The sequence below is a fragment of the Thermobia domestica genome, chromosome 8 (assembly GCF_964235325.1).
Source record: "Thermobia domestica chromosome 8, izTheDome1.hap1.1, whole genome shotgun sequence".
In the NCBI taxonomy this organism is placed as follows: domain Eukaryota; kingdom Metazoa; phylum Arthropoda; class Insecta; order Zygentoma; family Lepismatidae; genus Thermobia; species Thermobia domestica.
Window position 1 is genome coordinate 88348907 of NC_137461.1, and position 13044 is coordinate 88361950.

The window sequence follows — 13044 nt, forward strand, 5'->3', positions numbered from 1 at the left end:
TGCGATGGCCGGGAATCGAACCCGGATCAACTGCTTGGAAGGCAACTATGCTAACCATTACACCACCATCGCTCTCCGCTGTGGACCTTTTCGAAGAGAAAGCAATTCTTAAATTGTTCAGCAAACCGTGAAGTCGACATAATTTAAAATGGAGAGTCATTGGGGATAACGACCTTTTACTCGTCTAATGAAGTCGATGTTTTACACAGAACATAGGCTTAGTAATGAGGAATTTTGATTAAGAAATGGTTCTATTCTGTTAATTTGTTCTTTTTAAGCACATTATTCTCAACCACACACACACACACACAGAGAAAAAATGGCCCTCAGTGGTGCAAAAGCTCAAAAGAAAGTTATTTTTCCCCCCTTTTCGGACTAATTAACTGTCAATATGAGTTGGTTACCAGAGCCGTAGCTAGAGGGGGGCCAGCGGGGCGCTCGCCCCGGGCGCTGGTAACAAGGGGGCGCCGAACGAGCAAGAAGAAAGAAAAAGTGTTGAAAATGAATAAACGACGCGGCGCCCCATAAAAGTTCTGGCGCCCTATTAAATCAATAGTGTTGGTTAGCAAAGAAATGGATTTATTAAAAATTTTCTTGCGAGCTTCGCTCGCAACTCAAACGTTTCAATAATAGTAACAAGTTTTTCAGTTATTAAAGAAAGTTGTTATATATGATATGTTAATGACGATGTGATATCAAGGTGCAGAGATGTCTTATAGATTACGCAGGAGCATTTTCAAAATCAAATGTTCAGAATCTGAAATGTGTTTTGATGTTGATGAATTTGCTCAGTTAATCACGCCTTTCTACCCAATCGGGTTAATCGCGATGGTGAGAATGAAGGTATGAAAAGTAGAGGAGTAAAGAGAACATGCAAGCTATTGTTTGCGCGAGAATATTAAAAATGAAAGTAAACAAGAATAATAATATTTTCGAACTTGAAGAAGTTGTAAAATAGGGGCTTAGGAGGTCAGAACTTAACCAACGATTTTGTCTTTTTCAAAGACTGATCACTACCAGTGATTTTAAAAAATTCAATTGACATACGAACTGCTTTCAATGTTTTTATTGGAATCAATTCTCCATGGTATTTTTTCTGCGTATGTATCTAATTGTGTGATATTTTTATCTATCTACATACACACATTATATATCCGTATGTATTCCGTTACATTTCACAAAAATATTTTTTACTGTAAAAGATTCGAAATTAAAATACTATTCAAATAGAGAATAAAATTACGAAAGTTTACAATTATTACTGGAAATCAATGCTGTCCCCCATTTTGAACATTTTAAAAGAACATAGTTTCTAATGTATTAAAATTTTATTTCTTATGGATAGTTTGAAACGTTGTAATTAGTTGTAAAGAGCCTGAAGAAAATTCCATTAAAATCCTCCTACAATAGGGAAGCCGTGTTATACATGGAGTTAGTAAATGCAGATGGTGGCGTTGGAAAAGTCCGGGTCTCCTGAGCACAGTGGTAATGTCAGAAATTAGGCCCTTGTCTCAAAGGACCAAAAATGTTGTCCCGAAAATTTGAGCTCGGCTTCATTCTATTTTTCTTTTAAGCATGGAGTTATTGGATACAGATTGTGGTGTTGGAAAGCTCCAGGACCTGAGGCCCCAGAAATGAGGTCCCAAAAGTTTGGGTTCGCGTCTCTTTTATTTGCCTATTTAACATGATGTTGTAGTAGGGTGTTGGCGTTTGAAAGATCGTTGTCGATTAACGAAAGCGGTAATGTCAGAAATTGGGCCCTGGCCTCAAAGCCCCAGAAATGAGGTTCCGAAATGTTGGGCTCGAGTCCACTCTATTTTTCATTCAAGCATGGAGTTGTTGCACGCAGATGGTGACGTTGGAAAGATCCGGTTCCCCTAAGCACAGTGGTGGTCAGAAACCGGGCCCCCACCATGAGGTCCCAGAAATGGGGTCCCGATGATTTGGGCATGAGCCCCTTCTATACGCCTATTAAACATGAATTGTTGTATGAGGGTGATGGCGTTGGAAAGGTTCGGATCATCTGTCAGAGGTAATGTCAGAAATTGGGCCCTGGATTCAAGGTCCCGGAAATGAGGTACCGAAATATTGCTTTCGGGTTTCTTACATTCGGCTATTAAACAATGTGTTTTTGGAGGCAGGTGGTGGCGTTGGAAAGGTCTTGGCCCCTTGAGCAGTCCGGTGATGTCAGAAATTAGGTACGGGTCCCGAAGTTTGGGTTGTGTTGTAAACTTTTGCAATGGCTCAATCTCAATACTTGATTGCGAGAGATAAACCCATTAATTCAGCTATTAATATGCTTTTATCTTGCACAATCAGGTATTGAGATCAAATTAGACAAAAGGTTTACGACATAAATAAAAAAAATTGGGGCCCGGAACCAATTTTTCATCAACGTTGTATTCAAGGGACAAAGACTTCCAACGCCACCACTTTCATCCTACAATTCCATGTTTAATAGGCAAATAAAATGAACTTAAGCCAAAGACTTCGGGGCCCCATTTCTGAGGTTTCAGGGCCCGATGCCCGGTTTCTGACATCACCGCAATGCTCAGAAGATCCAGACCTTTCCTACTCAGAAGATCCAGATCCATTCTCGTCCAACAACTGCACGTTTAATAGGCAAATAGAATGGACCCGAATCCAAAATTTCGGGAACCCCACTTCTGAAGCTTTGAGACCAGGGCCAAATTTCTGATGTTACACTGTACCCAGACGTCTAGGACCTTTGCAATGCCACCTCCCATGTCCAACAACTCCATGTTTAAATGATGAATAGAAGAGACCTGGGTCCAAAACTTCTAGATCCCATTTCTGAGACTTCGAGGCAAGGGTCCGATTTCTGACGTCACAACTGTGGTCAAGGGACCAAAACCTTTCCAACGCTACTACCCTCGTCCAACAACTCCATGTTTAATAGGCAAATAGAATTGACCCGAATCCAAAATTTCGGAACCTCATTTTTCGGGCTTCGGGTTCCATTTCTGACATCACCAATGTGCTAATGAAATCCAGACCTTTCCATCGGCACCACCCGCGCCCAAGGATCATACGGTTTTTTAGTCGAATAGAATGAACGCGAGCCCAAAATGTCAGGACCTATCTTTATGTATTCGGGATCCGGATTTCTGATATCACCACTATGCTCAAGGGACCAAGACCTTTCGAATGCTATTAACTCCGTCCAACAACTTCATGTTTAATAGGGAATAGAAGGGACCCAAGGCAAAAGCTTCAGAAACCCATTTCTGGGGCCTTGAGTGCCTGATTCCATTTCTGATATAACAGATGTGCTAAGGGGACAGAGATCTTTCCAACGCCATTACCCGCGTCCAAGAACTCCGTGTTTAACATTCGAATAAAAGATACCCGAGCCCAAAACCTGGCCATTTCTGAGACCTCCAGGCCTGGGCTCGATTTCTGACATTGCTGCTATGCTCAGGGAAACAGGATATTTCCAACGCCACTACCCGCGTCCACCAGCTAAATGTCTAACACGGTTTCCCTGGCGTAGGAGAATTGGCTCCATGCTCTTTCCATAACTGTTCTGCAAATGGATTTGTATACAACCAAAAGTAGTTTTGTCAAGTTAAACAGAAAGTACAAAATAAGCATCATGAAAGCAACTCTTATTTCTAAAAGGATACATAATGATCGCTTTTGGCTGTTGCAATGGTCTGTCCAAGAAGCTTGATAAAAATTTAGCATAACAACAAAAGCTGCTTCTCTTACTTGTAAAAAAAATAAATAAAAAAGCTTTGTAAGGTGAGTGTAGAGGGGCGCCGAATTCTTTTTCGCCCCGGGCGCCGAAATCTCTAGCTACGGCTCTGTTGGTTACCACTTAGGACTATCAGAAGGTTATATTGACGCAAGACCGTTGGGAGTCCTAGTATTAAAAGGTGGAGGAAATTTAAAATGTTTTGTAAATTAGCATGTAAAAATACTGTCTTGATATATAAGTCGAACGGAGTGTTTTGGTCTGGTAAATGTACAATTTTAAAAGTGATTTTGTTTTTCATTTAAAATCAGAAATACACTTGAATCGAGACTTGATTTTTAACTACTATCAAAATAGTTTATTTACCAAGCCAAACCCATTCTGAAAGGTAAAGGGAATTGAGCTGGGTCGATTTATAAATTAGATTGGATTTAAGTTTATCGTCCCATTCAGCAGTGAGGCTGTATGAGATGTGGACCTACATCTTAATATGGGATCCGAACTAGATGAGCTCCTGACGGGAATCGAACTCGGGTCTCTCACTCTCTCAGTCTCTCAAGAAGCGCACGCTGTCCACATAGCCACAGAGGAGCTTGACCGATACATAGAGAAATTCAGATTTCTTATACATTAAATCTCTTAATAATGAACAGTGATGGAACATGATTATTTACAAAGAGGGTACATAAATTTACCACACTTAACAGCTCATGCAGTATAGAGTGAATAAATTGTAATGAATTTTTTAGTTTAACGTCCCACAGTTATGGTCTTTAGGCTAAAGGAAACGGGTGATTAATGAAAGTGAATGTTTGTGTAATTAAATTTTTGGTGGGCTCCCACCGGAAATAGAACTCGGGACCACGTGTACCAAAGAGGGACATTAGCCATTACACCAGCAGGGAGGCAGTAAATACGTTAGTTGTAAATGTAAATATAGAATACTATCGAAACACTGTACTCGAGTGTTCAAATTACTAAGGGAGATGCTGCTCTATAAAGATAAAATATGTATTGAAGGATGTGTTTATATGAGATGTCCTGCAATACAATATAATGCTTGTATGATAATTATCTTCTTAGCTGCAAGGCATACATCTATAAAAGTTCCTTAATACTTACTCACTATTAAAAATAAAAGAACTCTGAATCAAGAACATGAAATTATTATTAATTACTGAAAATTAAACAGAACTAAGTAATCATGACAGTTTATGACTTTCTCAAGAAAAAGTAATAGATATCTGCAATGTAATCCTGCAGACACAAATTTCTGATCTATATTTGCTTATAACTGCCTGATCATTTGGGTATATTTTTAAATTGCAGAAAGTATTTTCTTATGTGCTTAAGAGCTAATATCGTTTTCTCTCCATTATGAAAAGGTTTCTGAAATGTTTGGAAGATAAGAAGACTATCTGGGTCCATATCTGAGGGTATCCGTAAACGGGAGGGTTCTCTCCTTTGGCGGGACATTGCCCGTGTTATGGAGGTAAAAACTATTAGGAGATGGCCATCAAGGGAGGCTTGACTGTATTTAATTTATTGTGTCTGTCCGTCAGAAGAACAAAAAAGAATCACACTTCTTGATTTTTACCACAACCCCATTATACATTTGCGGGGTACAGAGTAGCTTAGTGGTAGAGCGGTTACCTCTGGTGCGTGGGGTCCCTGGTTCGATCCCCGGCCAGATAAGCTTGTAGTGGACAACATTGTGTCTGTAGGCTTTCTCGGGGTACTCCCGTTTCCTTCCACATTCTCCTCCCACCATTTTCCATACTTATTCACTTGCCTTAATCATCCGTCTCCCTTAGACTAAAGGGCATAATCGTTAGACGTTAAACTGAAAGATTTTATTTCATTTTCTTTCCATAATGCACTTATTTTGTCTGTCTATGTGAATGTGTTTGTGTGTCCGTCCGGAAAACAAACAAACAAAAATCTGAAAAAATTACCTGATAGATCATCATCGATCTTCAGCAGGATATAAATCTAGAAGATCAAGAGTTAAGAATCGAGTTTGTTGATGAAGATGATATTCAGACTGAAAGCATCAGAAATCAACCACTTTCTGTTCTAAAGTTTATCACGATAGAGTGAAAACGGTAATAAAAATGGATAAATGGTTTTGTGCAATCAATTAAGCGTCCCAAGAATATATTCAATATCCACTGTAATCTCTCTCTACAAAGGGTGGAAGTAGTAAAATGTACTACCACTTCCAGTTTCAATATTAATTGAGAAAGTATCACGCCACACAAACCAAATTCCTTTACGAGATGTACCTGCTTTTATTCTGTGGAAGAGACTTTTCTTATTTGCTCCTGATTCTTTGTTGTGCACTTAAATATGTTTGTTCTTTTCGTGTTATTTTCGTGTTACATGTTTCCTTCAGTTCTCTACTCAGATACGGCCCCGCCAAGTGAACTTTGTGGTGGACAAACACCATGTGCGTGGGTTTCTTCGAAGTTTTCCCGTTTCCTCCCGTTTTCTTCATTCCAACATTTCATTCATCTCTCATCATCACCGTCTCCTTTAGCCTAGCCGGCATAACCGTGGGACGTAAAACTCAAAAGATTTCATTTCATTTTTTTTCTACTCAGATTACCTGGGTACTCGTGCAAATCATCTTCGTTTTCCGCAATATGTATTAATGAAAATTATCTATATCATTTGGATGTAGAGTAATTTTATATGGAAGCCATTACCCTATACTACACTATAAGAGCAGCTGTTTCAGTTTCATTAAGTCATTTCAAGCTCATCTGTTGTGGTTGTTCCAGATTCTACTTCCAACAATATACAGTGAAACCTCTGAGTAATGAACACTACAAAAGAAAGGTGTTCGGTGCAGAGAAGTTACGTCCATTTATGCACGTACTATATTGATCACAGCTCATGCAGTACTTCATGTAGTATATAGTAAATGTGAGTACATCAGTTGTAAATGTAATGTAAGATAATTTAGAACCATTCTAGTCGGTGTTCGAGTTACTAGCGGACTTTCCAAAGAATGGAAGGGGGGATATTGTAAAACTAACAACGTTTGTTCCTTTATTTTTGAAATTGCAGGGAAAAGTGGAAGCTACAAAGAAAAGAGGAGTAAATTTGTCAGTGAAGGGAATAAGTTCCTTATAGAATTCTCGGTGTCTTCCCACTTGCGACAGTCCTATTAGCGACAGGAACTGTTAACTGTCCTATGAGCGACCGATTCGATCTGTTAACTGTCCTATGAGTCACCGATTCGTTCATATTAAGATAATGGAAGAAGATACGGTTCTCTCTTCTTGAACTTGTTTCATGCTAATGTGATTTAGAACCTAACAAAATGTACTATGAAAAATTTCGCTCTATCTGAATTTAATATGTGAGAATGCTCTCATTACATTAACAATCTTTTGTACGTTTTTCCTAATATTATATTTTTGAATTAATTTCTATGAATACATTGACTGTCAAGGGGAAAACTAACTAAATACATTTAGAGTAGCTCCGCCTTTGTCTATGATTCTAATATAATTAAAAATTTCATGTTAAAATGATACGGAGCATAAGTTTAGATTGAATATGTTTATGGCATAAGAAAGAAGTCAGAAAAAGATAGTGGCACCCGAAGAAAATTTTCTAGGGAGGGGCATCTCCATGGTTGCTGTATCATGTCTGGTATATCTGGTATTTAATATATGTGGTTTCCTATATTACGTATACATTTTTGTGAGCCAGGGGGGCGACCCCTACCTTCCCATCGGGCGTCCATGGAGAAAAGATGTTCACCACTTGAGGATATCAAAGAAATCTAAACCACGGTGTATTCGAAGAAATTAATACACAAGTTACAAACCTCTCGCAGGACTTAACAGTTCGTCTAGTTATAAGGGATTATTTCAGATTGCTACACGACAAGCTCTTATGTATAAGTTAAAAGAAGGGAGGAAGGCAAATTAAGCAATTAGTTTACGTTTTAGTAGCTTACAATAGGGGGGAAGGTACTTTAAAGAGTTTGTTTACCTTTTGGATTGTTTAGAGTGAAGTGCATTGTAATTGGTGGGATTAGTTGAGAATAGCCAATCAGATGTAAGGGATCTCAAAAGCTGTCTTTTATCATTGACATTTTTTTTTTCATTTTATTCATAGAGACTTAGGAAGTCTAAAAAGTAGATAGTTGGCGAAACTGTTACACGTTTAAGTTCTTCAAAATAAAATATATTACTGTGCTTACTGAGTAATTAGATTTGAATCAAATTAAGTACAGAAAACAAAGTTTTTGAAGAAAGGGGGATATTACAACTGGATTTTCAATAATTACATAGGAATATACTTTTCATGGAAATATCCCTGTTGTCTCGTTAAGTCATTTGTTATGTTTTATGTCAAATCTAACTCAAAATTAAAATAAGTTTTATTTGCACTCATAGTAGAGGAAAAATATATTTGACGAACAGTATCACTGGCACGTACATATTTCATACCAAGGTTTTTCGGGCGCTAATAACACCAGAGGCAAACATATTTTACGAGATGGAATCATATCATCTTCCATCATCTCAATGTAAATGAATCGGTCGCTCATAGGACAGATAACAGTTCCTGTCGCTAATAGGACTGTCGCTTCTGGGACTAATTCGAATTCTCGGCCATACAACCGACTCCTCACAATGTCGTTTACTCTCTGAAGATTTTCTAAGATTTTCATTAGAAAGCAATTTAGTGTGAAGAGAAAAAATAATTTATTCAGATTCAGGATACATCAGTTCTGTGTATGGTTCACCAGGTTATTGCATTCGTAACAAAACACTTCGTGGGAAGAAGTTTTATATATATATATATATATATATATATATATATATATATATATATATATATATATATATATATATATATATATATATATAAATCTACTGCTCTATATCGCTTATTTATTATCAGCTTGCAGAAGAATATTTTTTGTGCTAAAGGTGAATGAAGGAGAATAATTGCTGTCCCTCATGAAGAGGTTATTCAAATGTAAGAAAAAACAAAAAAAAATTATGATGATCCAAAAAATGCATCAAAAGATTGCGATCTTGGCCAATAATTAGTTTTTGGATCAGGACCCACAAAAATTTTGAACGGCCCCTAAATCGAGTTTTCGTATTTTCTACGGAATAAGCACATTATACTGACTTAAGTGATAATTTGGGTGTGACTACACTATATGTAGTTCCCAGAAGGCGTACAAGAATCTTTTTGTTGAAATTTATTCTATCTTTTTGGCAGTTTTTGGATCAGGGACCACAAATTTTTTGAACGGCTCCTAAATCGAGTTTTCGTATTTTCTGCGGAATAAGCACATCATTCTGGGTTGAGTGATAGTTTAGGTTTGGCTACACTATTAGATCTTCAGATATAAGGCATGCGATAAAATTTTTGATTGAAATATATTTGATCTTAGATCAGGGGGCACAAAATTTTTGAACTGCCCCTAAGTCGAGTTTCCATATTTTCTACGTAATAAGCACATCATACCGAGTTAAGTAATATTTTAGGTTTGGCTACACTATATGTAGTTCTCCAGATATAAGGCGTAAAAGCAAATTTTTCTTTGAAATATATTGGATCTTTTGATCCAATAAACAAATAAATAAGGACTGTTCCTGTCTGTATCCGAAAGTGTCTATAAAAACTTTCTGAGCTGTTTTCTGTATTAGCTCATTCTAAATGGTAAATGACCTGATGATTGAATTAAATTTTATGGCTCGTGCTGTTTTTTCTACTGATTTTCCTGTTCATGATGCGCCCAACATACTTCTCTAACACATCTCAAATCCCTCCATAATTATTTTCTTTCAGATTTCCGAAATGTCATGTTTTTTTCTGATTCATACAGAAGAACAGTACTTAAAGTGAGGCGGTATGAGCCGGTTATGCATCCGAAAGTTAGAAAATCGGCCGGTATGGCATACCGGTAAAAATAACTTATTTATATTGTAATTTGCAGGTAGAGAAAAGAAAGATTTTACACAGTAATAACTACGATGTTAGCATTGAGTCAACAAATATGTTTGCACTATCAAAGATTTCGTTGCTACTGCTAATAGTTAATAGTTCCCTATCACCCTATTCAATGGCAGAATTTATGCTCTTGATTTTTTTTTTTTTTTTCAACATTTGTGAGAGCGATTCCATTCCCCCTCAAACAATTCTAGATACTGTACTGCCCGCCTAAAATGCTTAACCTGGATTCGTCTCTGATATTGACAGGACTCTTTTGTTAAATTCAAAATTATTCTTTTCATTTTGTCTAGAATTCTGTGTTTACAACTATACAAGAAAATTAGTATTGAGCACGAGACGAGACCAGAGGAAGTTTTTGAAAATGGAAATGAAGTTGGAAAGAATCATTAAATATTAGATACAAGAGAGGAGATGAGATTGCCTACAAAGCCTTGCAAACGAGACGAAAAACACATGAACATATATGTATTTTCTTGTTTTAACCCACTTAAGGCCGCGTTGGATCGCTATGTTATTGTAAATACGATGTTTAGGTAAACGTACCATCCGTGTTCTTCCACATTTAGATCGCCGATATGGTCAAGCATAATTTTTATGAAAGCATACCGCCTCTGCTTCTTTCCTCACTTCGTAATCACTATTGCTCAACAATCAGTTTAGATGCAGAAGTCTAAAGGCTAGTTCATCAATAGAAAGCCTAAGCCTTGCAAGCCGTTTACCTTTTACACTTTTATATTTTGATATTCAAAAGTTTTTAAGTTCATTCAGTTTAGAGAAGGAAAATTCAGTTCCTTGCCGGAACTAGAGCCTTTTTATTTCGAGTGTGCCCCTTCTGGAGCTGCTGTCAATAGTATGTGCTTTCCCATACCTCTCTCGAAAGAGGAAAGACAAGTTGATGTAGCTGAGACCCTTCATTTGTTGGATGCGGACAGAATTGCTACATTTACTAATTATTTCACGGGCTTCGCTGTGCACCGACTGGTTAACAATTTTAGGTAGTCCACGATCTTCAATCGCCAAAGACCACACGATTGAATGACAAATTGGCGACGCAGCCGAAGAAATTCACTTCTTTCCCAAAAACCAAAGGGAAAGTTTCCTCCATAAGAGGGATGGAGGGAGTGAGGTCGAAGTATGTTTCACAAATTTTCCTCTCTGCAGCAAGAATCGTGTAGCTATGAGCGTATTCCTCTTCGCTCCATCTACATCCGCAGAGTACGAACGGCCTGCCAGGTAGGACTAGTTGCCTCTAGAGAAATCGGTTTCTTGGGCGTGAGCGAAGAATAAAGGAAAGTTATACGAGTAATGACAGCGCATTTCCGGGTCCCTGGAGCCTCGTTCCGTAATGGTTTGCGTCAACGCAACTCAAATTTTGTGTTTGACAGTATTTTGCGGGAATTGGCAGAGCTTTATAGTTATTTGTTTCATTATTTACGTTACGTTTCGAAGGTTCTTATAGACTGAGCCTCCTTCATTGGCTAATTGCCTCTTTCAACGTTCTTCATTGCTAGCACAACTTATCCAAAGCATAGGTATAACTGGAAGGAAACTAGGCTCCCTAGCAAGAACTCAATATTCCAAAGAGGAAGAGTTATTATTATTATTATTATGAATGTACAGGTGTTATGAAAGGTTAGTGGTAGCTCAAGCCAGCAAACCAGTATGTACGGCACTGATGATAGTGGAGCGTGAAATATTTACATATTAGTTCTCTTTCTTTCTCTTTCTCTCTCTCTCTCTCTCTATACATACATACATATATATATATATATATATATATATATATATATATATATATATATATATATATATATATATATATGGTCATATTTGTTCCATACCGTCACCTCATCTGATGTCACGTTAAGCACTGCAGAAGAACGCATTACATTAAGATCTTAATGAATCATTTCTTTATCGCTGAATACTTTTTTCTATGTCAGTAGTCTATTCCTTTTATGCAGGATGTTAATAAAGTATACCGACTTCTATGAAGTGATTTCTCACATCAAAGTAAGGGGAAAAAAATTAAATGGGTCTGTGGGGAAAAGTGCGTAATTTGAGAGCTAAGAGCTTCCAAAACCGTGGAAAAATACATGGATGAGTCAAGTAATTTCGTTGCTTCTGCTCTAAACCTATATACAAGACTCTCAGACTCACATTTTCGATTTCATACAAAACGTCAGCTAGATAATGATGACATACGCAGTGGGTATTTCACTATATTTTCATATGTAAATACGTTTTCTTACCTTTCTTATCTTTGATCCAATTTCTTTTATTTTTTTTCTTTTCGGTAATTTCTCTCCATTAAAATATTTATAAGTAAACAAAAATCATGAATATTGCAAGTTCAATTTTTTGCTCAAATTCCTGGAACGCTATAGAAGCAACTGATGCAGGAAGTACTGGCGGAAATACACATCCAATGTAATATGCGTTATTTTGAACACGAGGAACCGTGGAATGACGATCCATATCGGCGTGAAGGAAGTCACATATATAAGTCATTCAGTAATGGATATTCTAGCAATGTGCAATGGTGTAGAAGGGATTGCACACAGGGGATAATTCCTAGATACGCTCCCAATAGAATTACTAGATATTCACGAACTTAAAGTGGGGTCAAAGTAGGCAAAAGTAAGCACGAATGGCAGTGAGCACGGAATGGGCCAACAGGAAGTTGGAGGAGTTAGGAATGGCCGGCCAACTCCGCGTTTCCTTATGTTTTTTATAACCTGTGCTGAGATGCATTTTTTCATAATTTCGAGGACCCTAGGTCCGAAACTGTACGTTTTTACTTACATGCCCAGATGATGATTTTTTTTTCTTATTTTGATGGGATGAATAACCTTTTAAAATTTGTCGGTATAGTTCATTAACATCCTATATATTTATTGACTGAGTGTTCTAACTTACCTCAATGTAGATATTGTATGAATCACTAAGCCAGTTAGGTACGGGTAGAGTGGGTTTTTATGTTCATGCATGTAATTTTACCATGTGTGCATATAATTTTTCCGCATGTAATCTTTATCCATGTTTTTTTTTTTTAATTACGGATACTACATGTTTGATTTTTATTCATTATCATCATGTATTTGGCATGTTTCTTTCATTATTATGATTTTATATATAAACTGCTTATTTTATAATTGTACTGTATTATCTTGGCGCACTAATAGATGTCAAGTTATTGTTGCCGCCAATAAACTGCTGTGGAATTATTACGCTCATACAGTGGTTGGCTAAAAGCTGCTGTGGAATTATTACGCTTATACAGTGGTTGGCTAAAAGAAATTGAAGAACAAATCTTAAAAAAAGACTGGACT

At 37.2% G+C, this 13044-nt stretch overlaps 1 non-coding gene across 1 annotated transcript; it reads right to left on the reverse strand.

Annotated features, from left to right (window-relative positions):
• On the reverse strand, positions 1–72 carry TRNAG-UCC (transfer RNA glycine (anticodon UCC)). Its single transcript has one exon. It is a non-coding gene; the product is annotated as a tRNA-Gly (tRNA).
• Positions 73–13044: the final 12972 nt, after the last annotated feature.